Raw genomic sequence first — 21,365 nt, forward strand, 5'->3', positions numbered from 1 at the left:
GGGGAAAAATCATCTGGGCAAGTGCATGCCAATTATGTTGCAATACCAATTGCTACCACCGTGCTAATATGGCTCCATGTTCCAGTGCTTTGTCTGGCTTGTTCCAAATTGCACTTATTCTTATGGCAGCCAGTCACTGACCCTCGTCTGATCACTTCTGCAACAAACTTATCAGTCACAATCACATCTTTAGAAAATGCTTGTTAGTTTATTTTTAAGTTCTCAACTTAAGGAACCAATCTGCTTGACAGATTATCAGTAAACATTAGATCCCCCCATCACCCCACCCAGCGTTGCAGACACATAGGGGTATGCCTTTCCAAGTTGTGTCATTTTCCAAAACTGACAATGCAATAACTTAGGACTGCTAATTTATGGGAAAAACCATAATCTCAACTATTTTGGTCACTGTCCTGATCTTGTATTATTAACATAATTATTCATTGACTTTGCAAACATTGTTTACTAGGTTAAACTTAAAAAATGTGACTTTTATAGGGTATATCCAGAAACGTTTAATACAATTCAAATGAAAAACATTAAAGTGGTGAAAAAAAATATTTTTAGGAAGTGGGTGACACAGGGTTATCCAGTAGGAAGTTTGGCCCAAACTAGTTGGTGTTTCTGTAAAGTCACAACAAACATTGGCCTCTGCCCTCCTGGAGCTTCTACCACACAATGTGTGTGCTGGCAGATGGGGATAAAGAAAGGCCTAGACAATAACTGACTCATGTTGCTTGGAAGAACTGCACAGTAGCCTCTGGGAGAGCAAAGGAGAGCCAAAGCAAACAGCAAATGTACACCTCAGTTGGGCACTGTTGAAAGGGACCAGCTGAGAGACCCTTAGGGACAAGCATTATGGTCCTTTTACAGGTTCACTTTGAGAAATCTTAAGCTGAACTGAACAGAGATTGATTTGGGGGTTTTAGAGTGGGGTGAAAGAACAGAACTCTTAATGGGTGTGCTTGATTTACTAAAATATATATTTTTTTAAAATAACATTTTATCACCATTTTCTTGTTTACATAATTACTGAAAGCCAAAATCATATTTGAAAATTAAAATCCATGCCCATTTTAGACAGCATTTGCTCAGATATGTGGAAATATGTGACGGCAGATATAACTGAGGTATCTCTCCTCATTTCCCATGGTATTCCCACCACTTTCCATCCACATGAACAAGCACAGCGTCACAAAACCCCTCCAGGCCAGAGAAATGGAGGTGGGTGGTGGGGTTTCTTTATCCAGATTGGCTTTTTATGGACAGTCTTGGGATTTGAGCCGATGACCCAAGAGCCACAGGTATACTGACTGGGAAGACTTTTATTAAGTATGGTTTTTCTACCATTTCAGACAGGATCAGTTTAGTTTTCCAGAATAGTAGGAAATTACATAACATAATCCCCAGAAAGTCATGCAGGAGAAGATAAATATCTATGGGGCAAACCTTGACATTAGGGAAAAAGACTAAAATGGTCAGATCTCCACTTTCTGATATTTCTAGATTGAATCCCACATGACAAACAGTGATCTAACGAATTCCATATCAGTGGAGCCTTTTCTTGCTGCTTGGGGGTGTAAAATCTGGTCAGAAACAGTTGAACATTAATTTGCAAAACTTTTGTAGTACACATTTAATTTCATCGAATGACTTATGGTTAATTATCCAATTAACTGCCTATTCCTTAAAAGGTTCATATGTTAGGAGCATGAGAGCACCAGTAAAATAGCCCAATGTCTGGTCACACTGTTATCAGACTGATCCACGAGCTCCTGTTCAGTCTTTTGAACATTTTTTCCCTCCTATGGGAACTGGTTCTCATGTGCCTTCTCAGCCAAAGGGTTTTTTTTTCTTTTTTGTCTGGCTCACCAGCAGAAGAAGAGGTGGCGCCATTTTGTGTGCAAGTCTTGCACACAAAATGGTTGTATGCGACTTGTTAACCCTTTAAATACCAACCACATCCTGCACAGCAGACAAGTAGGCACATAGGTCTGAGTGCCCAGATAAGTTTGGTGATGCTCGTGCAACATCAGCAGAGTACTGAAACTGCACAGGGGAGCAGGAAAGCCCCACTGAGGACTTCATTAATGGGCGCAGTCACCGTCAGCGCAAGAGGTACAGGGTGTTTGTTACAGCACGTAGGGAGCGCAGGAGCAGCAGCTGCAGCAGCACGCAGAGAACCGCAGCGTGGTCGCCCGGAAGAGATCCTCCTACCGCCCAGCCAGACTCTGAGAGCCATAGAACATGAAGGGGCGGGCTCAATTGGATTCCTCGCACATTGTCATTGGTTGTTAGCAGATATTGTGTAACATGCGCAGAATTTCGGGCACACTGTCCGTAATTGCGCAAATTCAGATAATGGAGGCGGATCTAGCACTGCTATCATCGACAAAGCGAGCTTTGTTGCACCGGACTTAAAATAAAACGCTTTAGTGTCTTTGACTGAACAACCTCCATTAGCTCACTGAAAGGAAAATAGAAAGATTATCCTGACGGTATTGCACAGGAAGACGGAAGACATCGACAAGGAGGACTGCCGCTTTCTCTTTACACTGGCAAACAAAGCCGATGCTTCAATGGGAGCCTGTTGAGTGGTTATTACAAGACGGGACATCTAGCTGATAAACCACAGGGGAAGAGTGGCTGTGATGCACGCAAGACCAGCGCGGAGCTTTGATCTGGTAAGGGGGTCGTGCTAAAGACCAGCCGCAGCGTAGCCATTAGCTGTTGGGTGCCAATGCTAGCTAGCACGGTGCTAGGCACTAAGGTAGCTACTGTCAGAACATCGGCTATCGTCAATGTAAAATTAACAGACACGTGGCTGGAGTCGAGAGCCGCACCGCTGCCCTATTCGTGGTTTTGTTGACCCGAATGCATCACAGCGCTTTGTTTTGGTCTGCACTCTTGCGTCCAGGCTCGCTAAAAAAAAAAATCAGTGTCTAACATCAGGGCAAGAGGAGCACAACGATTTCAGATGGTCACACAATAAATGATGTAAAGCGCTAATCTGTCTAACCCAATTTAACAGAAAATAGCCTGTACACTGGAGCTGTTTTTGTACTCTTAAGTGTGGGCTCGTTAATCTAAAGGGTCATTAGTAATATGCATAATAAACCCATGTGGTAAAACACATCTATATATTGCTTTACCTGCCAGTGGTTCATTAGAGCTCAGGTTGCTGTTGGAACGGTAAGACAGGTGTGTGGTTTAACCCACTGTTATAATGAGGTATAGTGGGCAGACCTGCTATTTATTTACACTATTTAACACAATAGTTCTGCCCCATATTAGCTCAGCTTTCTGTTTGTTATTAATGTGGTCACAGTGTTGGTGTTCTCTGTGACCCTCCAACAACAAATGCACAATAAAATTGATATTGCTAGTAATTTCATTAAAAAAAAAAAGAAGTTACTTTGTGGTTTGTATCAGATTTTACAATAATAATCAAATAAGTGCACTTTTAAAGTTTTCTTTAAAAAAAACAACAACTCTTACTCTTAAATTTTACCTCAAAAAACGAGTTGAATGTGATAGTTAACAACATTTTTTTAATCATCCTAGAAAGCTTAAGGTTTAGACTAATAGCAAAAATAGTGAAAGGGAAACACCTGGAAATACCTGGATTTCATATAATATCAGTTTATCATACTTGTTCCGTATACATGTTTTCTTGCAAACTGCTCTAATTTTATTCATATACATATTGCCTTTCTTATGGCTAGTTTCGTTGTCATCAAAAATAGTGTATTATTTGCTCAAAAGGTGACAGAACTGTTTAATGAGTAAGGTATTTTAGCATTTGTTTAAAGATCACATTTTGGTTTTTATGACACTGAGCTACACAAATAATTTGCTATTTGACTAAAAAGCTTTTGTTTTTGTTGTTGTTTTTTGTGGATAACAGGTCAACACCATGTTAGTTAATAAATACCAGATTCATAGTGCATTCATTGTACCTCTTGAAACAGTATCCATAATGAAACACCTGAAGCCAAGCTATTTGGCCTGAAGCAACTTTAAAGATTTGGGAGGGAGAATCTGCTTAGGTGCTAGCATTTACTACTATTAATATTATTATTATTATTATTAGTTGTAGTATTGTTATTTGTATTTTAGGTTGTTGTGGAAAGTGACATGATACCTTATGAAGTTCTATTAGCTATTTTGTAACATCTTGTGAAATCAAGAGTCCTATATCACTTAACCATTTGTCACCAAGGCAGTTTGAAGGCCAGTTGGGACTTATTTTGCCTCAAGTCAAACCAGATCCTTTGCCCCAAAGGAACTGGTGGGGACTGCCTAGTGTAGAGATCCTGCTCCATAAAATATTTACATACAGGCTCAATGTAACTGTAAAATTGCAAAAATACACTCATCCTTAGATTTACTCTTCTGGAGTGTACTTTAATAATTTGACCTCAGACATGTTCTACATCTTTTACACCGTCATGGCAGGTGGAACATTCTCAATTTATCAGCAGAAGGTCTTTGTTTTTAACCGGTGTTTTGTTAAGTTCAGTTTTAGTTTTGTTTTGTAACAGTTCATGAGTGCAAAGAGCACTAATTGGTCATACTGGTTTTGTTTTTGTTTCATACTTGTGCTTGAAGGTTTAATTTTCACTGTGACACAGCAGCCTAGACATGGCTAGGGTGCTATATAGTTGTAAATTTTTACTTAAGACAAGAGTCCTCTAACACCCCCCAACACTCCTCAGTTTGTTATCTGCCACTTGTGTTAGCTTGAGCCTTAATCCTTGTCCTTGGTGAGTTTTGTTGAAATAAAACAAAGCTCTGCAAGCATGTGAAGTTTTATATAAGTTGGGTCTAATTTATTGACAGCTATCATTGGTCAGAGTTTTTTGTAACTCACCACAGTTGGATGTTTTGACACATTTAAAATGTGCTGATCATTCGATCTTGTTTGTTACTGCTGCACTAAATTATAACAGAATTTACTTTAAGCTTTGTTAAAAATCAAATCAGCATTTGAATCAATTCAGCTAGTAGTTAGTAAGCACACCAGTGTAGAATTGTTTTGGGTAGTCCAGTTGCAGGAGTTGGAGAATGAAGGTGGTAGATGTGGATATGGAATTCATATGTGCCTCTGTCCTATTTTGTGTGTTGGTTTGCAATTGCATTGAGGGAGTGTGCACAGTACCCGAGTGGTGGAAGACTGAAAAAGGCACCTTGTTAAGATGGGCTTCACAACAGTTCTTCTGTGGGTTTAGATGTAAGTAATATTTATTCATTGGTGGCACCGTCCTGTTTTCCTTTTGTTGTTTCATTGACATTTCCAGAATCCCGCATTTGTTTTGTCTTGATCACAGATTCGGACTATAATGGCCTTTTTCCACTAGTAGCTACTTGACTCGACTCTGTTTCGGTTACAATTGAGTTCTATCTAATATGCGAGGGGTACATATAGCAATGCAGCCAAAAAGTCCTGTGATGTCATTTGTATGCGGAGGATGCTGAGGCAATGGTACACCTGCTTCTCGATATATGGCTTTTTGTTTCTGTCATGACTAGTGGTGCAACGGATCAAAAATCTCACAGTTCAGATCGGATCACGGTTTTAAGTCACGGATCGGATAAATTTTTGGATCAGCAAAAATAGAAAAAAAGGCAAAAATTCGACTCCCCATTTACTCAAGTATTTTTTGCCTATTAAAAAACATTCAACTGAAGACTCATTCCACGGACTTATATAAAAACAAATTAAAGTGCAATAGGTTTGAAAAGGCTGGTTTCAGTCATAATGCAAATGTACTGTTTATAAGATTGGGGAAACCTGCAGTCAGCTGAGACTGAAGAAGTTACTTGGATGAGTGACAAAACGTTTCTCCCACAAAACACTACGTCCAGATGAACAGAATCAACTTTTGGAGATAAAGTGTAATATGGACATTATGGACCATGCTGGGCATCCTCTGCATCCTCTGCACATGGCCATAAACAACCAGAGGAGTCTGTTCAGTGACGGGTTGCTTCTCCCAAAGTCAAGGACCAGCAGACTTAAGAAGTCCTTCGTCCCACACGCCATAAAACTGTTAACTCCTCGCTGGAGGGGAGAGGAAGGGGAAACGGGAACAAAGGAGGGGGGAACAAATAAGCTGTAGTGCCTTAGTTTTTGTTAATATCCAGCTGTGTAATAGACTCACAATACTTGAAATGTGCCGTTCCCTTGTATTCTTATTCCTATTTATTCTATTTATCCCTTTTGTATTCTCTGTATTTATATATGGTATATTTCTGATCACATTCTGCAACTTCTGTCAGTGCTGTGCTACTGGAAACTGAATTTCCCGGAGGAACCCATCCGAGGGATAAATAAAGTTTCATCAAATCTAATGTAATCTAAAGGGCAGTACAGGGCTTTGTATCTACCACTCCGCTGTGATATAACGAGCTGTCACGGTCACGTGGCTTTCCGTTGCCCTGGAGGTCCACCCGTTTGTAGTTAGAGCAACAGAAGATGCCTGGGACAGTTCAGCCATACCCTTAAACTTTTCCTGCTCATACATGCTTGGAATGATCTTGTCACACTGAAGTGGACGCGCAACGAGATATCATAGCGTGGCTCAAGCACGTTCATCACAGTTTAAACCCCCTGTTTTGCACAACGGAATACGGCCTCCCATCTGCAGCTAAACACCCCAGTAGCTTTTGTAATAGCTTTAGCCCGGTCGGATTGGGCAACAAACGCAAGCTCCTCTGCTCCGCCACTTGGACCACTAGCACTGGCCATAACTACCGCTTGACAGACTGACCACGCGCACCATACACATACTTTTCTTTTTCGAATCTTCGGATCACGTGCGTACCGAACCGTGGAGTGGGATCGGTTCGGATTTCGGATCAACCGTGATCTGTTGCACCACTAGTCATGACTGATTGATTGATTGATTGATTGGGTGACGCCACTGACTAACCTACAGTCTGTTGACAGCATATTGTGGGATCACCTCAGATTGCTTGGCCCTGGCCGAGTAGGTACTAAAACAGGAACTTGTACCTGTTAAGACCACGTAATGGATAACCCTAAAAACTGAGTCAAGCCATTCAGAGCTGACCAAAGTAGATACTAGTGGGAAAAGTACCTACTCGGGTTGACTCGTTACAGATAGTCTCAACTCAACTTGGATCGACTGGTTTTCCATTACAATCCAGTAGTACCTTGATTGCGTGCTTGTCGTCACAATGACGTGTCTGCGGGTCCTGCAATGCTAATAATATGCGGCACAAATGCTACAACAACGGTGGACATCGAAACTGAGATATACCCGCTGCTCGGTCTGTAGCTTTTCACACCCAGGGAAACATGGCGTTGGTTTTTTGTTGCCATTTCCTACGTTGCCGAGTTTCAAAAATGGCGGTTTTGATTTTCGGGACGAGACACTCTCATGACTCATCCAGTGACGCTACTGGACAGCCAATTGGTGGCATGCAGTCTGACAACAGCATATTTTAGTACCTGTTTGGATCGCTTGGAATCCCGCAAAAACAAACTTTTCAAAAACAGGAAGTTTAAGATTCACTGCAAGTCAAAATCATGCTTGAAAGCTCCCTCCTCAGTTCCCTTGGTACTTCCTGTACTTCTCGTGTGTATTAACTGCCACAGCTCCACTAAAACACTCTTGGATAAAGAAACTGAAATGAGGGGTGGGGTTTCTTTGTCCAAATTGGCATTTTACATCCAGTTTTGGGATTTAGGCCCATGACCTTGGAGCCACAAGTACACTGACAGGCAAGAGCTGCAATGAGTGTGAAGTTTTCAGACAAGATCTGTTTAGTGCTTTTTCCACAATCAGAGACATTATTAAAGACTTCCCAGAAAGTCTGCAGGAGAGTAAACAGTTTATAGTGAAAATCCTGAAATTGGGGAATAAAATGGTCAGGTGTCAAGCTTTAGCATTTTTCTAACAAGAATACATGGATTGAATCTCACTTGAGAAACATGTATCTAACCAGTTCCTTATCAGTGGAGCGTTTCATTGCTGCTCCCCTCGATGGCAGGTCTACTTTACTCAGTCATGTAGTAAAGCAGCTCAGTCTGTCTAGTCACAAAGTGTCAGACTGATGCAGGAGCTCCTGTTCAGCCATTTGAACATTTTATCTGCTCTGTAGTAGTTTTTTTTTTTTTTTTTTTTTTTTGTTGTTGTTGTTGTTGTTGTTGTTGTTGTTGTTGCTGCTTGTTTTTGTCCGCATGGGCACTCGTTCTTGTGTGCCCTTGCAGCCTAAGGGAGTTTGTGTAATAGGCCAGGAGAAGAGAAGAGGGTGCCATTTTGTTGCAAGTCTTGCACACAAAATGGTTGCTTCTTGTTAACCCATTAAATGCCTATCACATCTTGCATAGCAGACAAGAAGGTGTATTGGCTTTGCAGCATTTGGACTGACCTAGTAAGCACAATACCTCAGTAATGGTATACTGGAAAAGAAGGGCTAAATTATGATCAGCACAAAAGATGATCTTTACAAAGCCAACTTTACTGGTTGTTAACAACCATTTCTAATTATTGCTACAGAAAGAAATCTTCACAGTGGCTGATCTGTGAGATTAGTAGCAAGTAGGATTCATTTGTTGATAATGCTAACCATCCTTTGTTCTTTTGCTGATATTTGTTTTAGCTCAATCATACTAAGACTGTAAATGTGGGCTAAACCACAACTTTTTTTGTGCCATGGACCGGCCTTTAAGGTGTTACGGATAAATACAAAAAAATAAAACCAGTACTGGTACAAAAAAAAGCAAGATTTATTCATAACACATGTGAAAATACCCAGGGAAACTGAGTTAACGATAAAAACCCTGAAACCATTAATTTCACACCCAAGCCTCATCTCTCGCGGCCCGGTACCAAACGACTGGTCCGTGGCCCGGGGATTGGGGACAGTTTAGACAGTGCGGTAGAAACAATGATATCCTCATCGGTCTTTTGACAAAAAGACAAATGGCACTGAGCATATAGCTTCTCAAAAAGAAAAAGGCAGTAATATATGAAACAGTGGAAACAAACACTTCGAAGTTCTTCCACTAAAGGTCTCAGGGCAACACGCATGAATGTTGATTCTGTTGCAGGCGTTTTGCTTGCTTTTGACAAAAACACATAAAGCAACTAATGAATCTTGGGATATAGTTTTATTTTTTTTTATTTTTTTAAAGGTGATGGGATTACATACTAGGATTATTAGGCTAAAATGGCACCACACAGACCACCACAGTTGCCAGCTTGGTAAACAGTGTCTTGCATGGTCTATAGGGGCTCTGTGTACCGGAATATGCTGCTCCTGTAAAGCTTGCATAGTACTTTCTCCTTGCACTTTCTTATTGTAGTCAGATGCTAAAGTGGTGTAAAGAAAATTAAGTTAGTTTAAATTGTGGGGGTCATTGGGGTGAATCATAAATTTTATTGAAGGCTAGAACCGTCACCCAGTTAAGAAATTGCTCACTTTATCTGTGGCCTCGCTTCAGTAAGCAAGGGTAACAAATGACCCCTGCCAGGGTGCAGTCACTACCACAAGATGTTTGTTCTTGCAGATGGGATCAAAATGAGGTCTAGGTAGTAAGTGACTTAGAAAACTGCTCAAGTAGCCACAGGGAGATCAATGGAGATTCTAAGGGGCTCATTATACCCATGGCAAGTGATGTCACAGTACTGACGCAAGGCATGCTTTGTTGTTGTTTTTAGCCATTTATTCATCTCTCAGGTTTTGTAACATCGTACCGGTGCTGAGGCTGGGAAAGCAGAATTGAAGACGATTGCGTTGTTAGTTTGTTTACCGCCATTTTAATGATATCACTGAGGAACTTCAGAGCTCCACAGATTATCCAGAGGGAGATGTTCCAATTCTAAAAAGATTATGTTTTCTGGAAAAATCTTTTACGCCAGATGCCCTTCCTGTTGTGGAGAATTTGTAAGCAAGCAATTCAATCTTTGCTGCCTAGATATCATTAGAGCAGCTAAGAGATTCTCAGCTTTTCAGAGTTTCTGGGGAAAAAAACTTTTAAGAAACTTCTGCAGCTGATTCAGAGGGGGTTTTTGTGAGGAGATTTAGTCTAGCCTCAAGCTTTAATGGTGACACGAAGGACTGTGGTGAACTCTCAACTAGCACATTCAGCAACCAGTGTGGCGAAAGTAATAGCCCTTTTCAATTCGTACCTACTTGGATTGGCTCGACACAACTTGACGCAGTTCGACTCTGCTTGACTCTTTTTCCAATACAGTGGAGTACCACCTAAGGTGCGTGGGGTCATTGTAGCAACATGGCCAAAAGTCCTGGGACATCATTTGAATGCAACACGAACACCACAACAAAGTAGGATGTTGAGGCGTGGTGTACCTGCTGCTTCGGGGTATCACTTTTTGTCACACTCTGCGATTGCAGTGTTGTTTTTTTTGTGCAGTTTGTTGATGTCACAATTCCGGACTCGGAATGCTTGGAACACCAACCAAGTAGGTTCTAAAAATGGAGTCTGGAACCATGTACTACCATCTAAGGGAAAACCGTGACGAACTGTACTGAGCCGACCCGGGTAGGTGGTAGTAGTAGAATCAAGCTATTAAGCCCTTTTTCATTAGTACCTACTTGGAAGAACTCAGCATGATTCATCACGGTATTCAGGGTTTTCCATTAGGTCATAGTACCTGGTACCAGGTACTCTTTGTAGTACCTTCTCAGCCGGGATCCCAAGTGATCTGAGCAGGTACTAAAATGTGACGTCGTCAGACTACGTGCCACTGATTGCCTGGTCAGTGGCGTCATGAGAGTCTCTCGTTTACTAAAATCAAAACCACCCATTTTTTATTTTTTTATTTTTTTTTAAATTCAAAATATTTTTGAGTAATTGTGGATACAGTTTACACAGAAAAAAAAAGAAGAGGGAAGAGATCAGCAAGCCACTGAACATGGGAGGGCGGGGCAGCAGCCTTCCACTTCATCAAAATGGCACGCCTAGCCAGGAGGGAACCAAAAGACGGCACCCTACGCTTTGCTCTGGAAATATACTTATCATCCTCTCTTGTTGTACCAAAGAGAGCAAGTTAGGGGGTTGAAAGCTAGTTTCAAGCCTTGTGCAAAGTGCAGAAAATCTCCTCCCAAAAATTTGCCAGGGCAGGGCAGGTCCAAAACATGTGGGTTAGATTAGCATTATCAGACCTGCATCTGACGCTGCACCGGTCCGTCGTGGTGAAGAGGGAGCTGAGTGTAAAAGCGAAGCTCTCAATTTACTGGTCGATCTACGTCCCTACCCTCACCTATGGCCACGAGCTGTGGGTAGTGACCGAAAGAACGAGATCGCGGATACAAGCGGCAGAAATGAGCTTCCTCCGAAGGGTGGCTGGCCTCTCCCTTAGAGATAGGGTGAGAAGTTTGGCCATCCGGGAGGGGCTCAGAGTAGAGCAGCTGCTGCTCCACATCGAAAGGAGCCAGCTGAGGTGGTTCGGGCATCTGACAAGGATGCCCCCTGTGCGCCTCCTGGGTGAGGTGTTCCAGGCATGTCCCACCGGGAGGAGGCCCCGGGGCAGACCCAGGACACGCTGGAGAGATTATATCTCTCGGCTGGCCTGGGAATGCCTTGGTATTCCCCCGGATAAGCTGGAGGAGGTGGCTGGGGAGAGGGAGGTCTGGGCCTCTTTGCTTAGGCTGCTGCCCCCGCGACCCGGCCCCGGATAAAGCGGATGAAGATGGATGGATGGACCTGCATCTGTTACAGCAAGGGTTAGGGCTGTTCGATATAACGATATATCGGATGACGATATAAAAACATCTATCGTTTCATTTTACGCTATCGTTTGTTTCATGGTGTCACAAAATAAACTGTTTACGGCAATATTTTTTTCATCGTTTTGATGGTCACTGTAGTGGCTATATTCATTTCTTAAAGTTCTCTCTTTCTCTTATATTTAATATAACCACACTACGGATGGACAAGTGCCTGCTTTTATGCATTGTCGTTAGCAACAATGACGGTAAAACCATCGCGTGTCCGCTTGTTTATCTTCCACATAAACCTTTCACAATAAAGCTCAAGCTCCTGTTGAGACTTTTCAAAATAAACTTAATAGTATAAGCGGAAGTTGGGGAGTGCCAGATCCTCTTCAATCTTAGGTTTCTGTAGTTGCACCTTAGCTACTCGAGGTCGTTTACCCTTCCAAATATAAGAGGAGATTATAGAATCTAGAGTTGTAAAGAAAGACTTGGGATGACGACTGGTAAAGATTGGGGGGGGGGGGGGGGGGGAGAAAACCCCCCCCCACCAATTTTGAATCCTGGCAACGAGGGAAGTCTGAACAAAGCCACAGACTGAGCAGCAGGTGTATTCTTGCCTCAGTGTCCACCTTTGTTGTAGTTGTTGAACAATCAGAGTAGGTACTAATGGGGCAAAAGGGGCTTTAGTTTAAGTAAGATGACACCTTAGTCTGGCACAGGTGATAGATTCCTGACAGATTAGAGCAGCAGCAAGCAAGCATTAAATAGCCTTTCAAAAGGTCACTGAACAACATATTGATTTTAATTTTTTCTAGACAGAACTTGTTGACTAAAGTTGAAACACGTGGTGAGTCTGTTTGGACTTTTATAGAGGCCTGAAAGTACATAGCTGTAAAGGAGGTGTGCTTGATGAATGTAAAACAGTGCTTGCTTCACCCCAGTGTTCTTGTTTCCTTATTACTGAGAATCAAAATCATATTTGAAGCTAAAATCTAATTAAGTGCTGAGCCTCACAACAACAATACCAATTTTACACAGCATTTGGTCAGATGTGTAGCAGTGAGATAACAAATAGGACTAAGACTTTCCTCCCAAGGTCCCGTGGTACTTCCCACTTCCCACAGCACCACAAACGAACACTAAAACAGTCTGAATGTCTCCTTTTTAGAGGTAAAGTATGGAAAGAGGGTTTTTTTGTTAGTGCAGCCAGCAGAGAAGTCATTTAGCTGTTATCCAAGGAAGCGTTTTACAATGAATCTCAGGATTTAAGCCTATGACCTTGGAGATACAAGTGTACTGACAGGCAAGAGCTGCAGTGTGAGTGTGGCATTTCTACAGAGTCAGGTGGGATCAGTTTACAGTTTAGCAGAGGACCTTTGGAGTAGCATGGAGCAAAGTCTGACATTAAGAGTACAGATTGAAACAGTTGGATGTCTGGGATTTTATGTGCAGTTGAGTAAAGCAACCTCATCTCAGTGTCAGACTGATCCATGGGCTTCTTTTCAGCCTTTTAACGATTTTGCCTGCTCCTATTCCAGAATTTTTTTCCTTTGTCCCCTTTGGAACTGCTCCCTGTGTGCCTTCACAAGCAAAAGGCGTTTGTGTAATAGACAAGCAGAAGGAAAGAGGGTGCCATTTTGTAGCAAGTCTTGGACACAAAATGGTTGCTACTTGTTAACCCTTTAAATGCCAACCGCATCTTGTACAGCAGACAAGAAGGTGTATTGGTTTTGGAGTTTTAAACTGACCCAGTAAGCACTATACCTTAGCAGTGGTAGACTAGAAAAGAAGTGCTAAATTATAATCAGCACAAAAGATGATCTTTACAAAGCCAAGTGATTTATGTTTGAAATGAGTAAGAAGGGTAGCACGATCCTTTTTTCTTCAGGTGTTTTGTTAATGGGAACCTACATTTATTTTTGGCTTGTGTTACACACATGTTAAAACGGCGTGTGGTTGAGGTAGCTTGTAGCTTGAAGCAATGAAGCAAAGCAGCAAACTTCATGAAGGCCAACTGAACGTGGTCTCCTGGACATGGAAACAATGTATCTTTACCAATACAATATTTTTGGAGTTTCATTTTGCAATCCAGATCTGTGCCACTTGAAAAGATTCATTTGCTGCCCATGACTCACATCTCCGAGGCCTCAAGGTTTTACCATGATCTTTCTGACACATGGCTCTTCCAGAATAATAAGCCAATAGTATAAACTAGTAAAATAAAACGCCAATTTAAAAATTACTTCTAAGGAAAAGCACAAAAATTAACAAGGGAAATAATATGTATTATTGACTTGACATTAAAATACTGCTTCCTTAAGTAGAAGTAAAGGGTAAAATCCTGTAGCTGTAGGGTAAACTGGAACTGCACAAACCAGCACTATTGCCAGCTTGACAAGCATTGACTTGCATGGACTGTCACAGCTGGCTTGGTTTGCAAGAACATGCTGCTCTGTTAAAGCTTACAGTGCTTTGGCCTTGCAAATTAGATAGAAGATACAGTGATGTAAATAAATCTAATTCTGTTATTATTTCCCCTTTTGGGGGGGTTGGGAGGGTATTGAACCATAATTCCTATATTTAAAAAAAACAAACAAAAACCGAAGCATGGCATGGGTCTAAAGCTGCTCATCTGATTTTGATCAGTGAATACTGTCCTGATAAGGTGATGGTTTCAATGGTTAGTGTCACATCTTACTAAATATGATGTTCTTATACTGAAAAATACAGTTCCCATTTGAGTGAAAACTATGAAAAAGTAAGCGGTTCATTGGGATGGGCCTACATTGTAATTGAAAAGTCTTTGCATTGTGGGGTAGGCAGAGCAGGTCAGCCACTATTCAGAAGGTCGGTGGTTCGATCCCAGGCTACCTCCTAGCTGCATGCTAAATATCCTTGGGCAAGATACTAACCCCATGTTTGTCTACTGGTGGTGGTCAGAGGGCCCGGTGGCGCCAGTGTCCGGCAGCTGTGGCTACAATGTAGCTTGCCGTCACCAGTGTGTGATTAGATTTTTGTGTTTAAATAAAGCCGTTGCTTTTTAAATATCCTGATTCTTATAAGCACAACATAATTTGTCAAGTGCCACACTCATAAGTAAAGACAGAAAGCAGCCATGTCCCCAGTGAGGAGCACTGAACCCTGGCAGTCACTGCTGTGACTGAGTGAGAGGGAAGTGCTCACGCTGAGAGCAATGGCTAGATCACAGCTACTTATCCAACAAAAACTAAACTAAAAATGCAGTAACAATGTGTGGGAGGAAAAACTAAGTACACTCAAGTTTTCTATACCACTTCGTCAGTCTCTTAAATTGTTGTGAAGGAATTTTGGTCTGTTCTTCTTTGTTTCTTCAGTTCACTGAGGTTTGCGGGCATTTGTTTGTTCACTGCTGTCTTAAGGTCTGGTCAAGGTCTGGACTTTAACTAGGCCAATGCAACACATGGATTGTTTTCTTTTTCAAACGTTGCGTTCTAGATTTGCTACTGTGTTTGGGATGATTCTTCTGTTGCATGATCTAATTTGTACACGGTGCCAAAGCTACTGTTAGTACTCAAAGTGATGATGATGACAATAATAATGATGTTAACATATTTTATTTATTTTTGTTCTTTTACAGAAAACTGAAAAAACATCTTGAAGATTTGGATGGCAGCAGACATTTTACCACCAGGTAAAGAAGAATTTTAGTGTTAAGCTTTTGAGTGTGTTCTCTCTTTTTGTTTTAAAATGGCACATCTATGTCTTGAGTTCAGGACTGGTGTATAGGTAAGTAAACAAAACCGAAGTACATCAGGTAACCTAAATTAGCTCAAGTGGAATACGTTCCACAAACTAGCCCAATAAAAAATCAAAAACCGTATGTGATGTTTTTGAATTTTAAGTATTTGCTTACAAGATAATCGTGTGCACCTCTGGATCTCTTCCAGCACAGATCCCCTATTGTTTGCTCAGTTGAAGGTCCATTCTGGCCACTTGCCCCTGCGTTATTAACAAAGATCCAACATTTTCCCAAAGAAAAGAACTTCTGTTTTAAACTGACCTGAGTTTTGGATGTATCATCAAGACAGATGACAATAGATGGTTACTGGCTGTGACCCAGCAGTTTACAATTGAAGACTCATCATATTCCAAGCTAATAAGCAGCACATGAGTTGAGGAGTCCAGCCAGTCATATTTTTTTTCAACATTCAGTGGGATGTGCACTGGGAAGTTGTCCACCATTCACACAGGGATAGGGACAGAACAAGATTTCCATAGAGCAATCTACAAATAGCAGCAGCACTGAAAAGGGTCTGGATGTGTTTATCTGGAACAATAGTAGTCAAACTATTATTTAAAAAATGGATATTCACAAAGTCCCGTCGTTTGCCCTTGGCAATGTATGTTCGTCTTTCCAGGCCTACAGATTCTGCAGTTTCCTACTTCTAGAGTCCCATGGAGTGTGCATCCATACTCCTCCAACATGGGCTGAAGTAGTCAGTAGCCAGGCTACTTCTGGCTTGAAGTAGTCCATAGTCCAGTAATTTAGTCAGCTTTTTTTAGTTGTTACCAAGTACCCAGAGTTTAACCATTAAGGGGATTTTTACATTAAACATTTCAGACAAACACTTGGCAACTTCTTTCTACAATTCATGAACTTCAGAACATTCCCATAGACCAGGGGTCGGCAACCTGCGGCTCTTTAGTCCTTATAGTGCGGCTCCACGTGGTTTGGGAAAATAAATTTGAAGTATTTAGCTAAAGTGTATTTTATTTATGTTAGGTTTTTTTTATTATGTACTTCTAAATTGGAAGATTATTGTGACATTGAAATATAAAAATAAAATTATATTTTATTATTTTTTCATCGCCCAAAATAAGCGTCACACTCGCGGAAGCCGGTGTACCCGCTGAAACGCCGTGCATTTATAGAGACTTTCAACCCCAGGTAGGCCAGTTATGGATCTTCGGATCCACATTATGTCGGCAGCTGTTCTCCTCCGTGAACTATGTTAAAAACAAACACCGCTCACGCCTCACAGATGACGGCTTACAGTCCTGCGTGAAGATGAAAGTGACTTCGTACAGCCCCGATTTGCAGACGCTGTGTGCAGAGATTCAGGAGCAGAAGTCCCGTTGTAAACATACCACGGCAGACCCGACGATGTTTGCATGAACATGCTTTTCAGCATCTCTTTATTGACCACTTTTCACACACGGTTGCTGTACGCACACAGCCGGCTGTAGCTTTTCAGCTCACAGCCCGACATATACCAACAACAGCAGAGAGAGCACAGACGTTAAACGGCGAGCCACGATTGCGGGTGCCGCTCAGGTGCTGGGTGTCTTTCCTTTTGTTATATTTCTTTAAGAGTTCAAAATGTGTTAATTACATGAATAAAATGTAATTTTCTCTGTAGCACTTCATGGATTTCATAAGCAACACACTTTAGTTCACACAAAGCATAAAGGTAAAAAACAATATATACAGTGTTATCTTCATTTTAGATGTCAAAAAGTATTTGCAGCTCCCAGTGTTTTCTTTTGCGTGGAAACCGGCTCCAAATGGCTCTTTGGGTCTTAAAGGTTGCTGACCCCTGCCATAGACAATGGTGAAGAGATAAGATAAGATAAGATATACCTTTATTAGTCCCACAAGTGGGAAATTTCATGTTAAGGCTGCTGACCTATTGCACGCAATGGCAGCGTAATCTTACCCTCCGACCATACACACATTACACAAAAACATCACATGAGGAAGATAGGTCAGAGAGGTATAACAATGGAAAATGCACCACATGAGGAAAGATAAGGAGAAAAAAATAACTCCCCCCAGACTGAGCTCCAATAGGGAGATCCGTTTGAGAACAGAAAAAAAACACCTCTACACATAGCACATGAAAAAACTCTTAATACACCAAAGAACCACATGACAAGCAACAGGGGTGGGTAAAGGGTGAGAGACGGCCAATGTAGACAGTACATCTGGGCCTGGAGCCTATGTGCTGGTCCTCGATCCACCGTCAGCATCGGAAGGGAATAAGCGTCGAAGGTGTTTGGAGGGGGAGGGGGGATGAGTGTACATCTGCATGTGTATAAATGTCTGTGTGCGTGTGTGTATGTGTCCAGAGTTCAGCTGAGACAGTGTCCTTCGCCCTGCCAGGCTAAGTAAACAGTCTTCCAGCCAACCCAGGTGGCCTTGAATAGAATGGGAAGAACAGTCTAAACACAGTCATTATCAGGGTGTTTTTGTTCAGCTTCAGCCTTGAGACCGCAGCTGGCGCCGAAGGGGTATCCGCATGAAGTGATGGTGGTTTTTACTTTAGTGCGAACAACTCATATGATTTTCAAAGCTCTTCTAACAGTCTGACACTGGTCTCTCAATCTCCCGTTGGAGAGCCGCGAGCTTCTCCAAGATCTTATCCGTGCTGCACTCAATGAGCCCATTTTGAGAAACTCATGCGTCGTCCCATCGTTTCAATCCCAGCAGGCAGCCTTGTGGGGGTTTGAACAGCTGGTTCCGCTTTCTTAATTCTTCGATAAGTCAGGGCCAAGCCAGCTCCGATCAGCAAGAACCCTGTTATCATGGTTCCTAATAGGTCGATATCTTCTGCACTCAGGCTCACCTGAGCCCAGACTTCTTGTTAAGAAAAGGGTGTCAATTGCATTCAGGGACCAGTTGATCAAACCCATAATTCCTCTTTTAGGTTTTAGAGAACAGACTGTGAGCGTGTTCCAGGGAAAAGTAATACAAAAAACACGAGACTAAACAAGGACATGAGGCTAAGCAGGGAGGAGAGGCCTTCGTCACCATCTGGCCTTCGTCAAGAGCAAGAGCAGAAAAAAAGTTCCTTCTTCAACTAAACGTTTGGTACAAATGTCTGGAATGTGATTGGACATATGATAGAGCCTGACGGGTGTTATACTGTACGTATGAGTGCTTTAAATTGCACAAGTTTAAAGCATGTTTTTATTGTTTGTTTTTGTGTTTTTAAACAAAACAAAACAATGTTTAAAAACATTTGTTTTCTTGGATATCCCTTCTCCATGCATCTAACTTATCCGCTGCTGAGTCTGAGGACAAAAGCGTCAATAAGTTATAATGCATAGAGAGAAAGCCTTTCCCTTTTATATTCCCAACGCATACCACCTCTATTTTTGTTAACGGTGGAAGCTGATGTTAGTTGGGCAGTCATGTAATACCATCTGAGACTGGGGAGTTGGAGTCGTCCTATTTCATAGGTCAAGTAAAGTAGCTTTAGACAGAGCCTTGCCCTCCTATTACTTCAAATAAATTGGTTAAATAGTTTGTTTAAACTGTCAGAGAATAGAGTTGGCAGCAGAGGTGTTTGGAAATAATATAAAAAAAACTTTGTCATTTTTTAGTATATCTAGTATATCTATCTACCTATATAGGCAGATTTGACCATCGATTTAGTGCTTCTGTGACTTCTTTTACAAGTTGGTCATAATTTATTGAGGTCAGTACCTTGGGATCCCACAGGCAAATGAAACCACGAAGAGGCCGCTAGCAAAGCTGCAACCACGAAGTACCTGCAGAGGGTCAGGCAAGTCCTGAGGAGTAAGCTGAATGGTAAGAACAGATCCGGGCTAACGCCTACACCCTGCCTGTGATCAGTTACATTGCTGGAATAATAAGATGGCCAAAGGAGGAAATAGAAGCCACTGACATCAAGCTGGAGGGTTTCACACAAAGTCCAGCACCCTTAGGCTGTATGCTAAGCGTAAGGAAGGAGGCCGGGGACTGGTGAGTGTCAGTACCACAGTCCAGTGTTAGACAACAAACGCCCACGAATACATCAGGAAGATGCCCCCAACCCACCGCATGCTCAAGACTAAGAGGAGGAACCATCGTGGAAGGATAGGCCCCTGCACGGTACGTGCTACCAGCAGATAGAGGAAGTGGCTGACATCCAGAAGTCCTACCAGTGGGTGGACAAAGCTGGACTGAAAGATTATGTGAATTACCCTCAGAAGATCTACTAGATGATGTGAATGCAGCACTATTGGACAGTACCTATGGTACCAAAGTACGGTATCATTACCGAGACTAACCAGCTAACACTACGGCAGCAGTGATCAGTGAGATGCTTGGCTACAAGTTGAAAAGCCACACGAGCAGTACCCTAGGAGACTAGAGGCCAAAGTCAAGGTAGCACGAAAGGAGGTTAGCTAACTATCAGGGCTGCAGAAAGGTGCAATGAAGAATGTGGTACATCAGAGAGATAGAAGGCAGGAGAATAAACCAGCTGTTCCCCAGAACCAGACAAGATGAATTGGAGGAGATTGATGTGAAATTGATTAGAGAGAAGTATATAGAACTGTGAGAAGTGGTGAAATTATGGACAGTGGAACACAAACCTGAAACAGAAACTGTAAAAGTTGGACCTTTTGCTTTCAGTAAAGCATCAGTTATAATTTGAAGGCAGATGTTCTCTGTTCCTGGTTTGCATCCCAATTCTTCAGTTTTGGCTACTGCTCAGCAAGTCATTGGCACCGCAGGCCATGCCACATACCCCGATTGGCCGACTGAGGCCAGGGAGCCACCTGGCCAAACCTAAGCCCACCCCGTGTGACTGAGAGAGGGAATCGGCCTGGACCGTCGGCACCCCCAGCCACAGGTGCAGCAACAGGGCAATGACAGCTCGGGCAGCCGCCCACTTCTCCAGCAGCAACAGCGAAGCTGGAATCAAATTAGTAGGTCGATGATCTGTGCCTGCTACTGTGCCAAACATATTGTTTGGAGTTCTGTGCAAAGAGTGGAGTTTTATTTCTTATTAAACCAAAGACTTTTTTCTTTAAAATGCCGTATGGGTCTCATAGTTGCTCAGATCTAGCTGCTCTACCATAAAAGTCTGTAAGGCAGGGGTGGGCAACTCCAGGCCTCAAGGGCCAGTGTCCTGTAGGTTTTAGATGATCCAACACAGCTGATTCAAATGGCTAAATGACCTCCTCAACATGTCCTGAAGTTCTTCAGAGGCTTGGTAACAAACTAATTATGTGATTCAGGGGTGTTGACCCAGGGTGATATCTAAAACCTGCAGGACACCGGCCCTCAAGGCCTGGAGTTGGCCACCTCTGCTGTAAGTGCTGCCTATTTGGTCATCTATTATGACACCTGAAGCTCCATTACAATACTGGGATTTGGGCACCCCCCTGACCAAGAATCAACTGACTTAGATATTAGGTATGGCCAGAAAGCCTACTGAAGAGGTTCTCAACTTGGTGGCTTCCATGGTGTCAGTTTCATTAGCCTTGTAAATGCGGACTCATCAAGTTGTAGACACAGGCCTTTCTCAGATGTTATTTGGAGTGCCATAGCGGATGTGAATACTTCCAAAATAAGAGATTGTAGTTGCAGAGAAAACAGTTATAAAATATTTTTTCATATAATTTTTGACTGTAGAGTGGTGGCAATACCAATTTGATCATTGAAACTTTAATTTATACTAACAACAGCAGTGTGAAAGAGGTGTGATGTTTTTTGTGATGTTTTCTGTAGCTTGTAAAATGTTCAGAGCAATAAAAATATTCATTTTAATTTTTACACAGGTTTCCAAACAGATGTAATTCACATTTCTCTGGACAGTCCATAGATGTTTAAAATAAGGTGAGATTTTTTTTTTTTTTTTTTTTTTTTTTTTTCTGTGGAT

The 21,365-nt window shown here is 42.0% G+C and overlaps 1 protein-coding gene across 2 annotated transcripts in view; it reads left to right on the top strand.

The window, feature by feature from the left end:
* Window positions 1–2,165: 2,165 nt before the first annotated feature.
* The window catches only part of znf1035 (zinc finger protein 1035), a 29,519-nt gene continuing 10,319 nt past the window's right edge, over window positions 2,166–21,365 (top strand). The window contains exons 1-4 of one of the 2 annotated variants that reach the window (XM_012921522.4): window positions 2,166–2,684; window positions 15,329–15,382; window positions 19,196–19,285; window positions 21,265–21,322. The gene's annotated coding sequence lies outside the window, so the exon portion shown is untranslated. The remainder of the gene's footprint in view (window positions 2,685–15,328; window positions 15,383–19,195; window positions 19,286–21,264; window positions 21,323–21,365) is intronic. The other variant, XM_004559994.5, reaches the window with a different exon arrangement.

The sequence above is a fragment of the Maylandia zebra genome, linkage group LG11 (assembly GCF_041146795.1).
Source record: "Maylandia zebra isolate NMK-2024a linkage group LG11, Mzebra_GT3a, whole genome shotgun sequence".
Lineage (NCBI taxonomy): Eukaryota > Metazoa > Chordata > Actinopteri > Cichliformes > Cichlidae > Maylandia > Maylandia zebra.